Below are 8063 nucleotides of genomic sequence, written 5' to 3' on the forward strand. Positions count from 1 at the left end.
TACTTTTATTCCAAAACTAGTGGGTTTTCTCTACTGGAAATTTTAAATACTATCATTATTGCCTTAAAAAAATACATTTCTGGAATAAGAATAGACCAGCTTTATTTTCTTATTTCTTGAGGGTGGCAAGTATCTTCAAGTGATACCTCCTCATTCCATGGTATAACAACAAGGATATTTTTTTATCGAAAAGCTGATGAAATTTTAACTAATCCTACCGGTCAGAAAAAAAGCAGTATTACAAAAGAGCCCTCAAAGGAAGGGTGGGATTTCTTTTCCGCTTCAGTCATTGATGCACAATGCTATGAAAAGGTTGTTTGCGGAAGGTGTCAAAGTGCTCCAAGCGTTCCTACATGGAGCCCCCAGGCAGGGTGTGCTGTGCATACCAAGCCCAGGCTCCTCCCTGCTGTCCCTCCTTTGTGTGTTCACCGCACAGATTATGTGCTCACTCTTTACCAGGAAGAAATGTGGAAGGTGGTCAGGAAAACGGGGTTAGGGTGTAAGGGCAAGGAGAGAGGAACCTGGCACACCCTGGACTCTGTTTATTGTTGAGTTGGGTTCTGTTGAGTAGACTTTAACTCATTCCAGGTGCCATGAGTCAACTACAACTCACAGCAACCCACTGAACATTGATCCTGCATCTTCCTCACTAGCTCTGTCCTGCTCTGCCCGCTGTGGCAGTCGCCTTGTCAATCCATCTAGTTGAAAGTCTTGCTCTTTCTCTGACCCTCCCTCATCCTCACATGATGTCTTTTTCCAAGGACTTGCTCCTCCTGACAACATACCCAAAGTACCCAAGCAGAAATTTCACCTGTAAGCACCCTGGTTGTCTGTTTCCCAAAACCAACTTGTTTGTTCCTTTGGCAGTCCCTGAAATATCCAATACTCTAAGTCAAAACCACAATCCAAAGGCATCAATTCTTTCATTGGCTAATTTTCACATTATGTGAAGCGAATAATCAGACTTGGGTCAGACACACCTTTGTCTTTAAACTGACACGCTTGCTCGTGTAATTACCCTCCATGACAGAATAAAATTGTCTCATTGAGCTTTCTTGGTTGTAGTCTTTACAAAGCAGATCAGCAGCCACTTCTGCCACTGAGCAGTTGGGTCAGTTCAACTACCTACCTTTTTGTTAACATCCAAGTGTGTAACCATTTTCACCCCCAGGGCTCCTATTGGGCTTTACAACACTTACCCATTCTCACGGGGCTATCGTTCAGCAAGAGACAGAAATTCAGGGGGGAAAAAACCCTCCCTAACATTGTGCTGATGTTGGAAGAAGAACAACAGCAACAAAAATAAAAACCCTGGCCCCATTGCAGAGCTCCTTCCTTAATTCCATATCTTCTCTCTCCCCTTCGCACCCAGCAACAGTCATGGGTAATGATCTGTGTGGCTTTTCCTCCAGGCTTTACTATGGACTAGCTAATGTGATTCCCTAACTGGGCTTCTATGTAACAGCATGCAGCTTCTTCCGCATATTCGGTGAGTTTAGGCAAGCACAGAAGGAGGACCTGTCCTGGAACCAGCTATCAGGGAAGTCTGGTTTCCTGTGACAACTGCAACTGCTTTGTTCAGAAGACAGAGCCACATGTGCACACCTTTATTCTCTCTGCAGCTGCCCTGTGCCCTGCCCTTCTGGGCAGGCAGACTCTGGAGGTACAAGCAGGAAGTATTCTTTTTCTCTGCCTGCTTTGTCAACTCCTTGGCGGGTGCTTGGAGCAGTATTCTCTCTGTGTCTCAGGGCTTACAAAGGATCGTAGGGATGGGCGTAGGGGTGGTGAATGTCACTAGAGAACATTTACCCTTACTGCAGCATGCCAGACAAATTCAAAATCGATCCCATGAAAGACCTTTTTTTTTTTTATGTTGCCCGGTCCAGAAGAATAGCCCAGCTGGTAGCTTTGGCTTTCTTCCATCTCTCAACCCCATTCATAAAATCTTTAGAGAAGGCCATGTGCTGCTTTCTTGCAATCCTGATCTAGTTGTGTTCCAATCCAGAATGAAACGGGATTTAAAATCAAGAGGCTAGAAGTAGGCTTGACCAGCCTGTCCAAATCTACCTGTTCTTCTATGCTAACTCTCTACCTCATCGCCCCTACCATGAACCAATGAATCAGGCAAAGGAGCCAGTCCATCAAAAGATGACCCACATGACTGATCCCCCGGCCCACCAACATGTTCTCAATCTCCCCACCCTGACAGTAGCACCCAGGAAAGCTTTAAAAATGCGCAGGGGGACTTGGGGCTTTTTCCCTCACCACCTTCCTACTGAGGGAGAAAGTTTCCACATGTGGAATTTAATAAACGCTCTTAAATTTTCATACGTGCGGTGACTGGATATCCTTTGAGGGGCATTTCATGGGCAGAAGAATAACCAGGGTGCTCTTTAGAGGCAAGGATGGTGAAACTTCACCTCATACACTTTGGGTATGATGTTAGGAGGTTCTTGGGGGGAAAAACCATCATGCTGGGCAAATTAGAGGGTCAGTAAAAGGTAGGAAGACCCTTAACAAAATGGACTGGCACAGTGACTGCAATACTGGGCTCAACACCACAAAAAGATAGAGGTAAACAACCCAACTGAAAAATGGGCACAGGATATGAGCAGACACTTCACCAAAGAAGACATTCAGATGATGAACAAACACATGAAGAAATAAATGTTTAAAATCATTAGTTATCAGAAATGCAAATCAAAGCAACTATGAGATATCATCTCACTACAGTAACAATAGCAAAGTTCAACAGAGCAGCAAACAGCAAATGCTGCCAAGGTTGTGGAGAGATTGGAACCCTTATTCATTGTTAGTGGGAGTGTAAAATGGTGCTATCACTCTGGAAGGCACCATGGCACTCTCTCAAAGAGTTGGAAATAAAAATACCATTTGATGCAACAATGAATGAATGGAAATCCAAAGTCTCGGTAAATTTTCATTGAAATTAATAATAAATTAAAAAAATAAGACACAATCAAGAAATAAAAAAAATTTTAAAATACCGTTTGACCCAGCAATTCCACTACTGGGAATATACCTTAAAGAAATCAGAACTGCCACCTAAACAGATATGTGCACATCCATGTTTATTGCTGCATTGTTCACAAGAGCAAAGAGATGGGAACAACCCAAGTGCCCATCAACAAACAAATGGATAGAGAAACTGTGGCATATTCACATGGAATACTATGCAGCACTAAAAAACAAGGAACTCATGAAATATAATACAAAATTGGTGATTCTGGAAGACATAATGAAATATCTCAGTCACAAAAGGACAAATACTGCATAATACCACTGTTTTAAAACAGGACTGGCATAGGGGTTGGAGGGAAACTAAGAAAAGAGGAGATAAATAATGTATACTGCATTGAAACAGATGAGGAATAGAACTGCTTAAGAGGAATGTATGATTAGGTATTATTTGCATGGCAACAGTCCAGAATAAGAGCTGCATAGGAGAGTGGACTGGGGGGGAGGGGGAGGGCATTATACAACAATGAAAGAATTTTTTTTCAAAGAGAAAAGTTAATTGGGGGTGGGGTAGGGAGAAAAAAGAAAAGAAAAACAGTGGGCTCAAGCATGTTGGAGATCTGAAGATAGCACAGGATCAGACATAGTTTTGATTTGTTGTTCACAGGGTTGCTATGAGTTGTTGTATACGCAAAAGCACCTAACAACAAAGTTAGTCCACTTATCTACATACTGAAAGCATAGTGTTACTGTTTATCATATGTCAAGTATTGTGCCAATTACTTCCTACATTACTGCTGCTCACTGCACCTCATGTCGATCATATGAACAATATGAACCTTGTCCTATTCTGTGACATTGTCATGATCTCTCACATACCCGAGTCCATTGTGGCAGTTACTGAGTCAATCCATCTTGTTGGTCTTCCTCTCTTCTTTGACCCTCTACCTTTGCCAACATAACAGTCTTTTTCCAAGGACTGTCCCCGTCTGACAATATGTCCAAAGTGTGTGAGATGAAGGTTCACCATTTTTGCACCCTGGTTACACTTCCTTCAGACAAATTTGCTTGTTCATTTGGCTGTCCGCTGGATATTCCCATATTCTTCACCAACACCACACTACTTGTTATGTTGTTGCTGTGTACCATAGAGTCAGAACTGACCCATAGCTGACCCTCTGGCAGGTTTTCTGAAGTAGTTAATCACAGGGGAGGAGACTGCTCATCCTTCTCCCGCGGAGCAACTGGCAGCCTCAGAGAACCTTCAGGATTGCAGTGCAGCTACTTGCCACTAGGCCACCAGGGCTCCCTTCCTATATGTCATCTTAGTTTATCATAATTATAACAACTTTTTCCCCATTTTCTGGAAGGACACACTGAGATTCAAGAAATAATAAGCTAAGAAGTTTGCTCACTATTACATAATTTGTATTACTGAACAAGACCACAGAGCACTTACGGTGATTGATAAAATCACATAGGAAGTTCCTATCATTTAATCAAGTTGACAGAGTTAGTTAACATGATCTGTCAAGATCAAAGAGCTAGCTGACCATGGATTTGACCCCAGATCAGTCTTGCTGTGAAGCTCAAGCTGCTAACTATTTTCATTCAGCCGCCTATGCCATTTTCTCCCCTCCTCTGGCATGTAGCAGTGATAATGAAGCCATAAGAATTTTGTTACCCTTTGAAAAATAGCCCTAAGGGCTAGAGAAGATAGAAAAGGCTGTTTGTTTGTGAGACTATACAAAGATTACACTTGGCTCTGGATAGGAATATAAATCTGGAAAAGGCAGGAGCCTGAACAAAAAACAAGTTGACTTTTATGAATTTGGACATTTTTTAAAAGTGGAAAGTAGAAGAGATTTATACATACAAAGACAGAAAGACAGAGATCTCAATAAAGCTATAGATGTGTAGAAATATCAATATAGACAGAGATAAATTACATGTTATGCTCTCAGTAGTCTCAAACTATTAGCTCATCATGAAAAAGAACAATTAGAAGCTGCAATGCACAGTACCAACTAAACACGAAAGAAGCTAAGGAATTGAGCTGGATATGCCTGAAAAGGAAGTAAAAAGTTGACTTAAGCCTCAAAAGATGAGTTTACTTAAATGGGCAGATGGAAGAAAGGGGAAATTTTAGGAAATTAAAGAGGCTAAGACTCAGAATGTTCTAAGAATATAGCAGACTGTGTGAATTTTATCCTGCTCCTAAGCCCCATGAGGGCAGAAACTGCCCCTCAGCCTCTTCACAGCTGTGTCTCCAGACTCTGGCACAAACTGAGCAGCAGGTACTCGGAAAAAATCTTTGTTAACAGAGGAAAAAAGAAAAGAATAAGGAAAAGAAGGAGAGACAAGGGCAAACGAAAGAATTCAAATGAAGAAAAGGTAAAAAGAATGTAGAATTCTGACCACAAAAAAGTATGTATTCCTACAACCAGGAGAGAACAAAATAGATGAATGGGACCTTCTGTGAATCAAATCCCTATCCACATCAAAACAACTATTCCAACAAGGTAAAAAGAAAAGCCACAGACTGAGAAGAAATATTTTAAAAAGTGAACTGTGGGAGAGTGAAGGGAGGGAGAAGGGGTAAAATGTGCAACAAGGAATGAGTGAGAATCTAACTTCTCTGTAAATATTCATTAAAATCACAATTAAAATAAGATTTTATTTTAAAAATAAAGGTATATATTGAGGAGTGAGGAAGTAAGATTGCTAAGAATGGGAGAAAAAATGGATGATTTTGAGTTGTGATGTTGGAAAAGAGTTCTGAATATCCCATGGTCTGCCAAAAGAACGGACAGATATGTCTTGGAAAAGGTGCAGCCAGAGTACTCCTTGGAGAAAAGGATGGAAAAACTGCATCTCTCAGATTTTGCACACGTTACCAGGAAAGGCTGTCCCTTGGAGAGGGAAGACCTCAATGGGATGGACTAACATGGTGGGTGCAGCAGTGGGCTCAAGTGTATCAGAAATGGCGAGGATGGGTCAGGATAGGACAGGATTTAAATCTGCTCTTCACAGGGTTGCTGTGAGTCATTTTCAACCCAATGGCACCTAAAAACAACAAGGCTAGGGAAGACTTTGACCACAGTGAGAACAGAATCTGACAAAGTATATTAGTGTAGCCAAACTTACAGGTTCTAAAACATAGGAGAAACAAGTTAAAAGTCATGGAATATGCATGTTGTTGCTGTTGTTATGTGCAGTCAAGTCACCTGTGACTCATAGCAACCCTATGTACAATAACTCTGAAGCCTTCCCTGTCCTGAGCCAGTCTCACTGACTCCAGTACACCTATTCCCATAGCCCTAGTTACTGTATGAACCCATCTCGTCCGAGGTCTTCCTCTCCTACGCTGTCCCTCCACTCTTCCGAGCATGCTGACCCTCTCCAAGGATCAGTCCCTCCTAGCCACAAGCCCAAAGCATGTAAGACGGAGTTTCAAAATCCTAGCCTCCAAAGAGAGACTTGGTTTCACCTTCTCCAAGACATACCTGGTTTTTTTTTCTGGGTTTTTTTTTGTGAGAAAAATTTATATTTAGAATTAGCCACCTGGACTCAGTTTAAATGATCCCAATTTTATTAGCAACATCCAAAGCATCATAGTCAGGAATAAGTTGAACACAGGCCTTCTTCTCTCCATCAGGCCTAATCAAAGTGTTGACCTTAGCCACATCAATGTCATGGAGCTTCTTTACAGCTTGTTTACTTTGGTGCTTGTTGGCCTTGACATCCACAGTGAACACAAGTGTGTTGTTATCTTCTATCTTCTTCATGGCTGACACAATGGTCAGGGGAAATTTGATGATGGCATAGTGGTCAAGCTTGTTTCTCCTGGGGGCACTCTTCTGGGGATTTGGGCTACCTTCAGAATCAACGTCTTAGGCTGCCAGGAAGGTGGGTTATTTGCAGATCTTTTTTTGGGGGGGGGAGGGGCAGGGGCTTCCTTCTTTACTTTCGGCGCCATCTTCGTAGAAAGCAACATACCTGTTTTCTTTGTGGTCCATGTTATGTTCAAGACTCATCTCTAGCACCGCAAATCAAAGGCATCAATTCTTCTTCTATTCTTCTTAGTCATTATTCAGTTCTCTGATACATAGCAAGTAATTGCAAATACCATGGACTGGATCAGGTGCACCTTAGTCTTTAAACTGACATTGTCACTCAGTACTCTCGTGAAAATAGCTCACTCCTCTTTCTGTTATATGGCATCATTAGTACAAAGAAACTCTCATGGCATGGTCTGATGGTCTGTAGCTTGTTGAGCTGCTAACCAAAAGGCTGGGCCTCTGTCTCTAGAGGGTGGAATTCACTGTTGGTGCCACAGGAGAAAGATAGGTAGGCAGTCTCCTCCCACCAAGATTTCTAACCTGAGGAGTCCAATGGAGGGTCACTGTGAGTTGGAATTGACTCAGTAGCAATGAGTTTGGCTTCTTGGTATTTATTAGAAAGTTCTCCTTAATAGTGATACCTCTTGGCAAAATGAAGCTCACTTATAGACTAATGGTTAAAAGCACAAACAGGAGAATCTTTGTGGTTTTTTCCAAACTGGAGAAACTTGTGAAGTAATTGTAGCCTAGTCTTCTAACACCCATCCTCCCCATATTCCTGAGGAATAACCAAAACCTGTTGCCATCAGGTCAATCTCACCTGGTTGTGACACCACAGAATAGAGCTGTCATAATGTGTTTCTGAAGCTGAGATAATATCTCTCATGCACAGTGGCTACTGGCCTTAAACCGCCAATCATCTATTTTAAAAAGTGGGTGTTCTAACCACTGCACCACAGGGTCCTTCATCAAGAACAAAACTCAAAACTTTTAGTGGGACATGACTTCCCAGGATAAAGACCACCTTCCCCAGACATCTTTCCAGCTAGTTGACACTGTGACTTATTTTGACCAATGTCAAAAGTGACAGAAATGGTACGGAGAATTTCAAGATCACACCCTTAAGGGAGCTCTAGTGGCCTAGTGGCAAGAAGCTGCACTGAAATTCCAGAGATTCACGGTTCAAATCCACCAGATGTTCTGCTGGAGAAGGAGGGGCAATCTCCTCCAGTACCAGTCAGATAC

Source organism: Elephantulus edwardii, unplaced genomic scaffold (assembly GCF_000299155.1).
Source record: "Elephantulus edwardii isolate Elephantulus edwardi_28Jun2011 unplaced genomic scaffold, EleEdw1.0 scaffold00084, whole genome shotgun sequence".
NCBI lineage: Eukaryota > Metazoa > Chordata > Mammalia > Macroscelidea > Macroscelididae > Elephantulus > Elephantulus edwardii.